At 46.3% G+C, this 15079-nt stretch overlaps 1 protein-coding gene across 12 annotated transcripts in view; it reads left to right on the top strand.

Moving 5' to 3' along the window:
- Positions 1-15079, top strand: part of LOC143279662 (tyrosine-protein phosphatase Lar-like) — a 342687-nt gene that overhangs the window by 146001 nt on the left and 181607 nt on the right. The window lies entirely within an intron of this gene.

A 15079-nucleotide genomic window follows, 5' to 3' on the forward strand; every position in this document is an offset into this window, starting at 1 on the left:
ACTCACCTCTCTCTTTCTGTCACTCACCTCTCTCGTTCTGTCACTTCTGTCACTCACCTCTCTCTTTCTGTCACTTCTGTCACTCACCTCTCTCTTTCTGTCACTCACCTCTCTCTTTCTGTCACTCACCTCTCTCTTTCTGTCACTCACCTCTCTCTTTCTGTCACTTCTGTCACTCACCTCTCTCTTTCTGTCACTCACCTCTCTCTTTCTGTCACTTCTGTCACTCACCTCTCTCTTTCTGTCACTCACCTCTCTCTTTCTGTCACTCACCTCTCTCTTTCTGTCACTTCTGTCACTCACCTCTCTCTTTCTGTCACTTCTGTCACTCACCTCTCTCGTTCTGTCACTTCTGTCACTCACCTCTCTCTTTCTGTCACTTCTGTCACTCACCTCTCTCGTTCTGTCACTTCTGTCACTCACCTCTCTCTTTCTGTCACTCACCTCTCTCTTTCTGTCACTCACCTCTCTCTTTCTGTCACTTCTGTCACTCACCTCTCTCTTTCTGTCACTCACCTCTCTCTTTCTGTCACTCACCTCTCTCTTTCTGTCACTTCTGTCACTCACCTCTCTCTTTCTGTCACTCACCTCTCTCTTTCTGTCACTTCTGTCACTCACCTCTCTCTTTCTGTCACTTCTGTCACTGACCTCTCTCTTTCTGTCACTGACCTCTCTCTTTCTGTCACTCACCTCTCTCTTTCTGTCACTTCTGTCACTCACCTCTCTCTTTCTGTCACTCACCTCTCTCTTTCTGTCACTCACCTCTCTCTTTCTGTCACTTCTGTCACTCACCTCTCTCTTTCTGTCACTCACCTCTCTCTCTTTCTGTCACTCACCTCTCTCTTTCTGTCACTCACCTCTCTCTCTTTCTGTCACTCACCTCTCTCTTTCTGTCACTCACCTCTCTCTTTCTGTCACTTCTGTCACTCACCTCTCTCTTTCTGTCACTCACCTCTCTCTTTCTGTCACTTCTGTCCCCTGTCTTACGTCCCTCTTTCACCTCTCTCTTTCTTTCACCTCTGTCCCCTGTCTTACGTCCCTCTTTCACCTCTCTTTCACCTCTGTCCCCTGTCTTACGTCCCTCTTTCACCTCTCTTTCACCTCTGTCCCCTGTCTTACGTCCCTCTTTCACCTCTCTTTCTTTCACTTCTGTCCCCTGTCTTATGTCCCTCTTTCACCTCTCTTTCTTTCACTTCTGTCCCCTGTCTTACGTCCCTCTTTCACCTCTCTTTCACCTCTGTCCCCTGTCTTACGTCCCTCTTTCACCTCTCTCTTTCTTTCACCTCTGTCCCCTGTCTTACGTCCCTCTTTCACCTCTCTCTTTCTTTCACCTCTGTCCCCTGTCTTACGTCCCTCTTTCACCTCTGTCCCCTGTCTTACGTCCCTCTTTCACCTCTCTCTTTCTTTCACCTCTGTCCCCTGTCTTACGTCCCTCTTTCACCTCTGTCCCCTGTCTTACGTCCCTCTTTCACCTCTCTCTTTCTTTCACCTCTGTCCCCTGTCTTTCGTCCTTCTTTCACCTCTGTCTCATTCTTTCACACCTGTCACCTCTTACAGTCTCTCTGTTTCATTGAACTCTCACCTTTCTCACTTATCTCACCTTTCTTACCTCAAGAGCTCTATTACTCTCTCACCTCTCTCTCTTTCTTTGACCTTTGTCACCTCTCTCTCACCTCCAGCACTCTCACCCTCTCTGTCTCCCTCTCCTCCCTCTCTCTGGGTCACTGGGTGGTGGATGTGTTGAGAGAAAAACAGGAAAGGAGGACTTTTTGGTTTGGTTTCATTTTGTTTCTTTCTCAGCACAATTGAGGTCTTGCTCCCTTAAAAAGGCTTAGGTTACAGAAACGCCAAGCAAGTGCTGCATTTCCCTTCAGGGAAGCGACGGCGGTGGTGGGCTGTAATAATGCTTTTTACTTGCTAATTTATCGATTGGGAATGCCACGCTGTGCTGGCTGGGTGGCACCAGCAGACTGAGAGTTGTACATTGCTGGGGAGTGGAGCTCTTGTTCACTGTGTGTGTGTGTGTCGGTGTGTTGTTGCTGGGGAGTGGAGCTCTTGTTTACTGTGTGTGTGTGTGTGTGTGTGTCGGTGTGTTGTTGCTGGGGAGTGGAGCGCTTGTTCACTGTGTGTGTGTGTGTGTGTGTATGTCGGTGTGTTGCTGTTTTGGCATAGGGTTAGAACTCTGTACGTTTGGCTGTGTTGTTTGTTGACAGTCTTGATCATGGAGTTTTTTTGGGGTTATTTTTATTGTTGAAGGAATAACTTGTATTCTCTCCTCCACCCTACCCGTCCTCCATTCCCTAACACACATTTTTATATTATATTATATATATATGTGCAGTAGATCAGTACACTTTCCCTGCACTCATGCTCTCTGTCTGCTTCTTTCTCAGTCTCTCTTTCTCACTCTACAACTCTCATCAGTCTCAGAATCTCTCTCTGTCTCTCTCTCTCGCGTGCGCGTGCGCGCACACGCACACAGTCACACTCACTCACACACGCACACATGCACACACACACACACACACACACTCACACACACACACACACACACACACACACACACACACACACACTATATGCTATAACGCACAGACGAACAAGTTAATCAGAAGAAATTAGAAGTCTGATGGTACAGACTCAGTCAAAAGTAAAGAGGCCAACTACACAAATTATGTAAAGTCTAATGATTGGTTGTATTGTGTTGCATTGCATTGCATTGTATTGTATTGAATGACTGTTTTGTCACAACAGGATTCAGAACTCTGAAATTTGGGCTGTTCTCCCAAAGAGACCATCAAACTTGGCAGTACAATCAAACTTGGCAGTTGGCAGTACAATCAAACTTGGCAGTACATCCATCCCTCTTTCCAGTTCAGTCAGGAACCTCGGCGTTGTCCTTGACAACACACTGTCCATGCAAAAATTTATCAGTCAGACATGTCTGTCCTGCTACTGTCAATTGCGGCGCATCAGTTCCATCCGGAAATATCTGTCCATTGACACAATATCTAGACTTGTCGTTTCTCTCATTCTCTCTCGCCTTAACTGCTGTAACTCTGTTGTCTGGTTTGCCTGCTTCATCCATTCAGTCCCTTTAGCGCATACAAACTCTGCTGCCCGACTCGTCCTCAGAAAGAAAAGATCGAGCACATCACTCCTCTTTTGCAACATCTCCACTGGCTCCCTGTCTCACACAGAATAAAGTACAAGATCAGCACGCTTTGTTATAAATGTATTCACAAATCAGCCCCTTCCTATCTCTGTGGCTGCCTTCACCTCTACACTCCATCTCGCTCATTACAATCAGCTTCGGATCCACTCTGTTTATGCATACCCAGATTCAAGCTCTCGACTGCTGGCCACCGTTCTTTCTCTGTCTCTGGACCTCTTTCGCTTCATCAAGTCTCCACACTCAGCTCTTTCAAGTCTGGCCTTAAAACCCACCTCTTCCCAAAATAGCCTCCCTTCCCTGCCTCTTCCTTGTCTTCAGTTTCTCCAGTTTTAGAGTTATGCATGTGTGTGAATGACTGGTGCGAAAGCGCTTTGTCTCTGCACAAGATTCAGCGCTATATAAATACCATTATTATTATTATTACTATTATTATGTATGTGATTACTTTGCAGAGGCACTTTTTTTCTTCCCTTTTTCTGCCTGCAAATGTATTCCAAATTGTTTTCCTATAGATTGAAGAGTGGATATTTCTACAGAATTTTGATACAGAGGGACAACCCTGTTGTAGCCATGAGTTCTTTTACATGCACTGTGTGCACACTGCACACTTCATCTGACTGACTAGCGTCCAGACCACCACTCAAAGTCTGTCTCAAGAGGAAAACACTGCAGACAGCAGGATTTGATCCTGTGCAGTCAGGTTGATTCACTTCCTATGTGGACACGTTACAGCTAGGCCACCACAAGAACATGAAAACAGCTGTCAAATAAATAGCATGCAGATGCTTGACCTCATCACAGTGAGGTTGTAGTCAGTGGGTCCTGTGGAACTGTCACATGGGTCCACATGGTACTGGCATCCAACATTCAATACTACCAGTTGTTCTACAAATGAACACACAAATTGACACAGTTCTTTGTACTGCACATGATCACCTGTCTTAGACATTATTTGAATTCGGAATTGATATGATTAGCAAATAAAAACTCCCCATATTGTGGGCTTTTAGTGCCTCACAATGAAGACACAAGCACAAAAAAGGGGTCCAGATTACACAAGTTGTTTAGAAATCATATTGTGTTAAGATTTTGTACTGATTGTGTAACATATGTGTGACTGTACAGTATGCATGTGTGCACACATGCGCACATGCTCTAGTGACTGTAACATTTGTGTGTGTGTGTGTGTGTGCTCATGAGCCTGCTTAAATATAAATGTTTATTCGAAATTATAGATATATTTGCACACATATAATCTAATAATGTTCATATATGTGCATGAGCTTATATAATATTATGCATTAGATATATATATACATGTACATTGTGTTCAATGTGTGTACACACATTTGTACATTACAGCGTATGCTATTATGAGTGTTTAAAACAAACAAATAAACAACAACAAAAATCAGAACAAAATGATGACTCATGACTAGCAACCACACGTGTGGGGAATTTTGTCAGACCTGTGCATTTCTCAGGTGGGAATACCCTCTCCAGTGGTCTTGGAGAACTTGAAGGAAGGAGTGGTCACTTTTCATCTGTTTTCTCTCAGTACTAATTTGCTTTTCAACTGGTGCCTCTCAGCCTGTGATAGTTTTTGAGTGCGTTGGACTCGTTCTGCTGCTTTCCTTGTGACAGAGCCTGAAATGGTGCTCCTGTCCCCAGTCCTGGATGAAAGACAAGGTCAACATTATGACTGCTAGATTGGTCAAGGGGATTGGGACATGCTCCGCCCACGCCCTTTGGTTCTGGTTGGGTAACTTGTACTGTTTGTGGGAGCGGTTCTGTCTGCCACACGGGCATGCTCATTCAGTTGAGCACCAAGCACTCAGTCAAAATGTTGTGAGTTCGAATCACTCAGTCACCCAGCACAAAGATTGGCATTTTTGAGCTGCCTAACATAACATGGAGTTGTTCTGCTGATGTCATTGTGGTGTTGGACAGCCTGACGCTGTATATATATATATATATCCCAGTAGGGAGTGGGAGTTAAACTGGAATATAACCTACTTGTGTAGATCTTTATATCACTAATCACTTCACTCTCAACAAGTTGGGCTAGTTTGCTCCAGGAAAACATCACTGCATACAAGTTTTTCTTCCTTTTGTTTTTCTCCTTGGGTGATGGGGTTTGAGGATGGGTGAAAGTGTCAGTAATTATTTCATTTCTAGATTGTATCAGTTTAAATTGGTAAAGAGATCCTGGCGTATACCTGTCTACTGTTTAAAACAGACAAAAACATAGTACATGGTTAACCAGTGGCCGAAATTCTGCCAAGATGATAATTAAACACACAGCTGTTATGACTAGAGAGAGGGAGAGAGAGAGAGGGATGGTGCTCAGTGTATGATTTTAAACTTCATCTCTCTCTTATAGTCTTTTTGCCTTCCCTCTCTCACTCTCTGTCTGTCTGTCTCTATTTCTCTCTGTCTTTATTCTCCCTCTGTTCTCTCTGTGGTCTGGTTCTGTCTCTCTTTCCCTCTCTCTCCCTCCTTTCTCTGAATCTCTCCCTCACTCTCTCCTCACTCTCTCTCTCTCTCTCCATCTCCCTCCCCCTCTCTCTTTCTTACATCATTATCTCTCCTTCTCTCAAAAGGAAGGAAACCATGTTGCCTTTGTACATTTAACAAAGTTATTTGACACTTTAATTATAACTTATGTATATAGATATATATTTATAAGTGTGTGTGTGTGTGTGTGTGTGTGTGTGTCCTCCACTGAACATTATCCTTTCAGGGAACAATACAAATACCAGGTATATTTTTCAAGCTGTAAAGAAAAGAGAAGTGCATGACTGATACATATTGCTGGAATTGAAAGTTGAATTGACCCATGTAATGGAATATGTCTTCCTTGGAAGAAGGTGAAAAATGGAGATGTGTGCATTGAAAATAACATACCATATGTATGTTTGATTGCTTCATCCTCATCCCACCCCATGTTTTGAATTATGGCCTGTTCATTGAAACATTTTTGTTTGTTCATTTGTTTTCTTCTCTCTCTCCCTGTTTCTCACCCCTCTCTCTCTCTCTCTCTTATTCTCTCCCTCCCTCTCTCTCCTCCTTCCCCCCCCTCTCTCCTCCCTCTCTCTCCCCCTCTCTCCTCCCTCTCTCTCCTTTTCTCTCTCCCCCTCTCTGTCTTCATTCTCTCTCTCCCACTCTCTCCCTGTCTCCCTCATTCTCTCTCTCTCTCTCCACGCTTCCATCCCTCACACCTTACTCTTTGTCTTATCCTCCCCTCAACCCCCTTCCCGCTGCCTCTTTTTGCATTGTACAACAAAATTTATAATGTGTGTGTGTGTGTGTGTGTGTGTGAATACAGTATGTATTATTCACAGTATTGTATGATTATGAAATTTTAACTCAAGACAGGCACAGAAACATGGACATACTAAATTTCTCGTGTAGGAGTCCTTTCAGTTTACTGTCATGATCAAGACCATTAACTGATTCTTAAAAAAGAAACATTACAAAAGTTTTCCTGAGTCTGAGATGGAGAGAGATAGTGAGATGGGGGAGGGTTTTAAAAGATGATTAAATAAACATAGAATTTAAACATCTGTTCAAAAAGGTATCAAATATATGTAATATGAATACATGTATATGTACATACGTATCATGTCTGTATTATACATACAATGATATAATAATGTTATGTATACATGTGTACACAACATGTATAATTTGTTATAAACATCAACCGTAGCAATGAAAGGAAAAGCAAAGAAATGATATCATAACAGAACACTGGGGAGTGGTAACGTCATCAATCATGGCGGCAGACAGTGTGTGTGTGCATATCACTGTCGGCCAGCCAACCCAAACTGGTGTGTCAGATTATTTTGCAGCGTGTGAGACTGCATGCATTGGAGTGGGGGTGGGGGGGGGGGGGACGCAGAGAATCCATTGATTTTATTCTTCTACACTGCTGCCAGGTCCATGCTCTTCCTGCATTCTTCACTTTTTGTCTTTATTAATAATGATGATAATTATAAGAATGATGATTGTTATTAATAATGATGATAACTATAGAATGACGATTGTTATTATTGTTATGATGATTATCTTGGGGGTGGGGGTGGCACTTTTTTTCCCACTCTGATACTGACAGTTGGGTTTTTAACACCTACACCCATTCCCAGTCCCCTGTTCATGCCAGGGATTGATCACCCTCCTCTTATTTCATGCTATACCTTTCTGTATCTTCTGCTGTTGCTCTGCATGCATAATACATAATGCCTCCCCCCCCCCCCCCAAACACCTCCTCTCTCTCTCTCTCTCTCTCTGCCTCTGTTAGTCTATATATTCATCATCTCTTGCAATCACTCTTTCACTCTGTCTGTCTCAGTCTCCCCCCTCTCTCGCTGTCCCCCCTCCACCTCTTCTTCCTCCCCCGTCTTCCTCCTCCTCCTTCCTCCTCTATCGTCTTCCTCCTCCTCCTTCCTCCTCTATCGTCTTCCTCCTCCTCCTTCCTCCTCTATCATCTTCCTCCTCCTCCTTCCTCCCATATCTTCCTCCTCCTCCTTCCTCCCATATCTTCCTCCTCCTCCTTCTTCCTCCCATATCTTCCTCCTCCTCCTTCCTCCTCTATCGTCTTCCTCCTCCTCCTACCTCCTCTATCGTCTTCCTCCTCCTCCTTCCTCCCATATCTTCCTCCTCCTCCTACCTCCTCTATCGTCTTCCTCCTCCTCCTTCCTCCTCTATCGTCTTCCTCCTCCTCCTTCCTCCTCTATCATCTTCCTCCTCCTCCTTCCTCCTCTATCGTCTTCCTCCTCCTCCTTCCTCCTCTATCGTCTTCCTCCTCCTCCTTCCTCTCTCTCTCTCTCTTCCTCCTCTATCATCTTCCTCCTCCTCCTTCCTCCCATATCTTCCTCCTCCTCCTTCCTCCTCTATCATCTTCCTCCTCCTCCTTCCTCCCATATCTTCCTCCTCCTCCTTCCTCCTCTATCGTCTTCCTCCTCCTCCTACCTCCTCTATCGTCTTCCTCCTCCTCCTTCCTCCCATATCTTCCTCCTCCTCCTACCTCCCCTATCGTCTTCCTCCTCCTCCTTCCTCCTCTATCGTCTTCCTCCTCCTCCTTCCTCCCCTATCATCTTCCTCCTCCTCCTTTGTCCTCTATCATCTTCCTCCTCCTCCTTCCTCCCCTACAGTCTTCCTCCTCCTTCCTCCCCTATCTTCTTCCTCTTCCTTACTTCTTCCTCCCCTATCGTCTTCCTCCTCCTCCTTCCTCCCCTATCATCTTCCTCCTCCTTCCTCCTCCTTCCTCCCCTATCATCTTCCTCCTCCTTCCTCCCCTATCTTCCTCCTCCTTCCTCCCCTATCTTCTTCCTCTTCCTTCCTCCTTCATCCCCAATCTTCCTTCTCCTCCTTCCTCCCCTATCTTCTTCCTCCTCCTTCCTCCCCTATCATCTTCCTCCTCCTCCTTCCTCCCTTATCTTCTTCCTCCTCCTCCCTCCCCTATCGTCTTCCTCCTCCTTCCTCCCCTATCTTCTTCCTCTTCCTTCCTCCTCTATCGTCTTCTTCCTCCTCCTCCCTCCCCTATCGTCTTCCTCCTCCTCCTCCTTCCTCCCCTATCGTCTTCTTCCTCCTCCTCCCTCCTCTATCGTCTTCTTCCTCCTCCTCCCTCCCCTATCGTCTTCCTCCTCCTCCTTCCTCCCCTATCGTCTTCTTCCTCCTCCTCCCTCCTCTATCGTCTTCTTCCTCCTCCTCCCTCCCCTATCGTCTTCCTCCTTCCACCCCTATCTTGTTCCGAGTTGAGAAATGTGCGACAAGGTTTGTCGTGTGAGATTGCACTTGTGGTGAGCTGTGTATAGGTACACAGGCTGTTTGCCGCTCCGTAATGACTTGATTTGTGTGGCCCCTGTCGGAGCATGATATCGCTGACCCGATCAGAATTGGCCCTGCGCAGGATTCCCCCGGCCTACTGCCTTGTCGAGAGGTAGGGGGGTGGGGGGGTGGGGGGGGTCCTTCATTTTCTCTCCCTCCCTCCCCGGATTTTGGAGACTCCCGTGATTGGAATTGTCCGCGTTTACCCAGCCTGTGATGGGCCTAATCAGGATGGAGGGGGGAATGTTTTGCAAGGGGACCCATGATTGGCCTGGTCGCTGCTGCTGCTGCTGTTGCTGGCTGTCATTGTGGCGGCAAGTCACATGGCTTGGTGGGGAGGGGGGTGCATTGGAGGGTGGGGGCATTATGAATAATGTAGGCTGACAGAATGGGGCCCAGGCTGTGTGTCAAGTAGCCATTGTGTGTGTACACACAGGGTTCGTCTGTTTGTCTGTCTCTGTTATCCTTCTTCCTGTGCTTCTCGCTTTCCCCGCTTCCCCGACTTTAAAGAAGTGGGAAGGATAGTTGTGTGAGAGATATCTCTAGACAGAAGCTGGCAGCCGAGTTCAGCTGTCTTGCCTTGCCCGTGAGGTGATGGTGTCTTGGCTATCCGGCAGTGGTGAGAGCACCTTGTATTGACCCAATCACAGGCGGCCAGCAGCACTTTGTCACGTCTTGGTGCCTCTCGCCGCCTCTTGTGTCACCACACCACCACACCACTACACCGCCACCACCACCATGTCTGGCTGCCAGCCGCCACATCCACTACACTAAACGGGTGGTCGGCGTTGACAACGTCCAAGGAATAACTGATTCTTCACATCGTTGTGGTGGTGTGTGTGTCGGTGTCGGTGTCATGTGTCAACAGTTGCTGTTACCCTCAAGGTGTCCAGGGCAGTATTGAAGTCCTGCATCAACCGTGGTTACTTTTTTCCTTCTTTTTTTTCCCCCCTCCCCCCCATATCTTTTAAGCCATGGAGTTCCAATGGCAGTGAACCAGATTCCGATGTGTCTGTGGCATATGTGAATATGATTTCTCCGCGCTTCAGCATCAGCTGCCAAGTATAGATTTTTTCTTCTTTTGCTGCTGGGTTGTTGGAGTTGGAGATGGCATGCTCAGCACTACGACAGAAATAATACAGAAAAAAGAGACGATAAGTTGGTGATATTGCCATCACTGCCAGTAATGTGGTTAGTCTTCTGGGTTGGTTGGGTTTTTTTTATGTATTTTAATTTCTATTTATAAAATTTGAGTTATTAGCTTCAATAACAATTTAGTTTACCTTATTTTCCTTCTTACCTTTTTTGTCATGATTATCAGTGATACATTTGAATGGTTTGATTCGTTGAATTTGTGGTTTCTGTTATTTGTATAAAAAGTAGAATAAAGCTTATAATTGTACACACCATAGAATAAAGTTCAGTATTTTTTTTAAGGTAATACTGATTTCTCTGTGTTCAATAAGCATTGGACAGATGAGTTAGAACCCTTGGAATAGATTCTTGCATTTGGTTACTTTACTTTTTATCTTAATATCAAAACGGGGGAATTGTCCACAGGCAGTACTTTCAAAATAATGTGTCATGGTATGAATTGGTGGATATCTAGGTATAACATACTAGCCTGCCCCCTTCCCCAACAGTCTCCCCCCCCCCCCCCCCCCCCGCCATAATCCTCATCGTCTTGCCACTACCTCTGATTCATCCCTATCAGATTCATTGTGTGGAACTATTTAGATCTCTCTGTCTGTCTTTCTCTTTCTGTCTGTCTGTCTCCCCCACCAATCTCTTCCTTCACTCCCTCCCTCCTTCCCTCCCTCCCTCTCTCTCTCTCTCTGTCTCTCTCTTCTCTCCCATTCTGTCTGTTCTCTCCCCTTCTCCCTCTGCTCTCCCCTCTTCTGTCCCCTTCTCTCTCTTCTCTCCCCTTCTCCCTCTGCTCTCCCCTCTCTTCTCTCCCCTTCTCCCTCTGCTCCTCCCTCTCCTCTCCCCTGCTCTCCCCTTCTCTCTCTCCCCTTCTCTCTCTGCTCTCCTCTCTTCTCTCCCCTTCTTTCTCTGCTCTCCCCTCTTCTCTGCTCTCCCCTCTTCTCTCCCCTCCCCTCTTCTCTCCCCTTCTCTCTCTGCTCTCCTCTCTTCTCTCCCCTTCTTTCTCTGCTCTCCCCTCTTCTCTGCTCTCCCCTCTTCTCTCCCCTCCCCTCTTCTCTCCCCTTCTTTCTCTGCTCTCCCCTCTTCTCTGCTCTCCCCTCTTCTCTCCCCTCCCCTCTTCTCTCCCCTTCTCTCTCTGCTCTCCTCTCTTCTCTCCCCTTCTCTCTCTGCTCTCCCCTTCTCTCTCTGCTCTCCTCTCTTCTCTCCCCTTCTCTCTCTGCTCTCCTCTCTTCTCTCTCTTCTCTCCCCTTCTCTCTCTTCTCTCCCCTTCTGTCTCTGCTCTCCTCTCTTCTCTCCCCTTCTCTCTCTTCTCTCCCCTTCTCTCTCTGCTCTCCTCTCTTCTCTCCCCTTCTGTCTCTGCTCTCCTCTGTTCTCTCCCCTTCTCTCTCTGCTCTCCTCTCTTCTCTCCCCTTCTGTCTCTGCTCTCCTCTCTTCTCTACCCTTCTCTCTCTTCTCTCCCCTTCTCTCTCTTCTCTCCCCTTCTCTCTCTGCTCTTCTCTCTTCTCTCCCCTTCTCTCTCTTCTCTCCCCTTCTCTCTCTGCTCTCCTCTCTTCTCTCCCCTTCTCTCTCTGCTCTTCTCTCTTCTCTCCCCTTCTCTCTCTTCTCTCCCCTTCTCTCTCTGCTCTCCTCTCTTCTCTCCCCTTCTCTCTCTGCTCTCCTCTCTTCTCTCCCCTTCTCTCTCTTCTCTCCCCTTCTCTCTCTGCTCTCCCCTTCTCTCTCTGCTCTCCTCTCTTCTCTCCCCTTCTCTCTCTTCTCTCCCCTTCTCTCTCTGCTCTCCTCTCTTCTCTCCCCTTCTGTCTCTGCTCTCCTCTCTTCTCTCCCCTTCTCTCTCTTCTCTCCCCTTCTCTCTCTGCTCTCCTCTCTTCTCTCCCCTTCTGTCTCTGCTCTCCTCTCTTCTCTCCCCTTCTCTCTGTTCTCTCCCCTTCTGTCTCTGCTCTCCTCTCTTCTCTCCCCTTCTGTCTCTGCTCTCCTCTCTTCTCTCCCCTTCTCTCCCCTTCTCTCTCTGCTCTCCCCTCTTCTCTCCCCTTCTCTCTCTGCTCTCCCCTCTTCTCTCCCCTTCTCTCTCTTCTCTCCCCTTCTCTCTCTTCTCTCCCCTTCTCTCTCTGCTCTCCTCTCTTCTCTCCCCTTCTCTCTCTGCTCTCCCCTCTTCTCTCCCCTTCTCTCTCTGCTCTCCCCTCTTCTCTCCCCTTCTCTCTCTTCTCTCCCCTTCTCTCTCTGCTCTCCCCTTCTGTCTCTGCTCTCCCTCTCCTTCACCATCTCCCTGAAAAGCTCTCTCCCTCCATAAGTCCATCCAACATTAATGGCACGCGGTCTTGACGATGCACACACATGCAAGAATGTACACATACACACATACAGGTAATGGATACATGAAATATGAAATAACATGTGTACATAATAAATGTGCATGCATACACAGTATGAACAAGAATAAGTAGTGTCTGCACACATCCTGTGACTCACTCTCTCATTTTCAGACATGTATGCATGCTGTCACTGTCATGGGGGTGGGGGAGACAGGAATAGAAAGGAAGTGAGGTGTGGGGAGAGAGATGAGATTGTGTGTGTGTGTGTGAGTGCTTAGAATGTTTGTGTATGTGTAAGTCTGTGTGTGTGAGAGAGAGAGAAAGAGAGAGATAGAGAGAGAGCTTAGATTGTGTGTGTGTGTGTGTGTGTGTGTGTGTGTGTGTGTGTGTGTGTGTGTGTGTGTGAGTGCTTAGAATGTTTGTGTATGTGTAACTCTGTGTGTGTGAGAGAGAGATAGAGAGAGAGCTTAGATTGTGTGTGTGTGTGTGTGTGTGTGTGTGTGTGTGTGTGTGTGAGTGCTTAGAATGTTTGTGTATGTGTAACTCTGTGTGTGTGAGAGAGAGAAAGAGAGAGATAGAGAGAGAGCTTAGATTGTGTGTGTGTGTGTGTGTGTGTGTGTGAGTGCTTAGAATGTTTGTGTATGTGTAACTCTGTGTGTGAGAGAGAGAGAAAGAGAGAGAGAGAGAGAGAGCTTAGATTGTGTGTGTGTGTGTGTGTGTGTGTGTGTGTGTTTGTGTGTGTGTGTGTGAGTGTTTAGAATGTTTGTGTGTGTGTAACTCTTGTGTGTGTGTGAGAGAGAGAGAAGAGAAGAGAAGAGAGAGAGCTTAAGTCAGTGCATACGCATGCATTTGAAAGGAAAAGAGAGAGCTCTCTACAGACAGCCGGAGGGATGTAGAGACAGAGTTGAGACAAAGAGAGAGGGCTATATAGATAGCTGTACTGCAGACACCAGAAGCCACGAGGTCCTTCATTGTACAGAAGACTGAGGACAACGACGACAACCCAGAAGGACAGTCCCCACCCCTCCTACCTCCTCCTCTTCCCCCTCCTCTCCCCTTCTCCCTCAGTGCTCAGTGGCTGATCTGTCAAGACAGGGGGCGGGGAGGGGAAGGGGGGGGGCACAGTTTGTGACACACAGCCGCCACACCACCACCCTCCCACACACCCACCCCTCCTCATGGAGTTCTCTCCCCATCTGTCACACGCACACACACACACACACCCCTTCCCTCTCCATCCCCTCCCAGCCACTTCCCTCAGACTGAGTCCGCCAGCAGCCAGGCCACCAGGCTGTCTCCCTGTGTGCTCTGTGGCATCACACGGCATTGGCGGTGACCATTTGGATAACCTGCTTCTGTTCAGCCTGCCTCAGCCTCCTTCCTCCTTTGTTACATGGAGCGCTGGTGGTGGTGGTGGTGAGGGGGAGGGAATCTGGCTGCCCCTGTTGTTGTGATTGGAAAACTGGGATTTGGAAAGAGCAGGAGAGACATTTGTGCATGGAAGGAAAGGGTGTGGTGGTGGTGTGTTTTTCTTTGAAATTATTCTAGTGCTATTGAGGCGATTGGTCACCAGGGATGTCTGGGACGGACTGACTTCTTTGCCGTTGTAAAATTTTGTGTGTGTGTTTTCGTAACATGTTTTTCATTTATGGTGTATGAGTAATAAGGGTATTGTAATCCAGCGCATTTTTCTTTGTAATTTAAAAGACGAACAAATGTTCTAAATAGAATTTAGAAATAGAAGCCAAGAGGAAAATATTCTTTAATTTATTTTTTATGGTTTGAATCATGTTTCTTTTAATAAATCAGTGATGAATAACATACTGTGCCAGTAACTGAGTAAGTCGAGACTGTGCGTGTGTGAGGTTTTGTGGTTTAGGTAAATTTGCTGGCTGCGATGAATAGAGGTAGAACTGGAGAATGTGAAGTGCCCATATAAGGGAGCAAGGAAGAGGGATAGAGAATTCTCAACATTGCTGTTCTGTTTTTGTATGATATAGTGATATGGGTCACTTTTTTTTTTTTCTTTTTTTTTAAACAAAGTAAAAGTTTATAGAAGAATTTCACAATGTACTGTAAAAGGGTGGTATGGCAGGATGGCTGGTGGTCCCCTTCAGTTACCTTTCTCTGAGTCTGAGTATACCATTGCTTTCCTCTCCCTTGCTATGAAATGGAATTGTAACGCATACATGGTGTACTTTTAGATCTGTCTGAGGAAGTTGTTGGAAACAATCATTGAATAAAGACGCATTGAGCTGAGATATATATATATATATATATATAAGACTACTAACTTGCAATAGACTCAACAATCAATACTGGGGGTTCTATTTTTGTTTGTTCAGTTGTTTTTTCTTAAGAGGTTAGGCACAGAAACCATACCAGGTTAGTTTTGTGGATTCTCTCTCATCTTATTTTATGATCATCTTATCAGTTGTTGGGTTTTTTTGTTTCTGTTCTTTGTTTTTTTATTATTAAACCTTGACATTTGAGAATGGTATTGAGCATGGTTATTTTAGCGCAGTGAAGTTAGCTGACAGTACTGACATTTCCCACCCGGCAAGAGAACTCACACTGGATAAAGTGCACACAAAGAAAGGTTTTTCTTCGCAGTTGGGTCGAT

This window comes from Babylonia areolata, chromosome 3, assembly GCF_041734735.1.
Source record: "Babylonia areolata isolate BAREFJ2019XMU chromosome 3, ASM4173473v1, whole genome shotgun sequence".
NCBI lineage: Eukaryota > Metazoa > Mollusca > Gastropoda > Neogastropoda > Buccinidae > Babylonia > Babylonia areolata.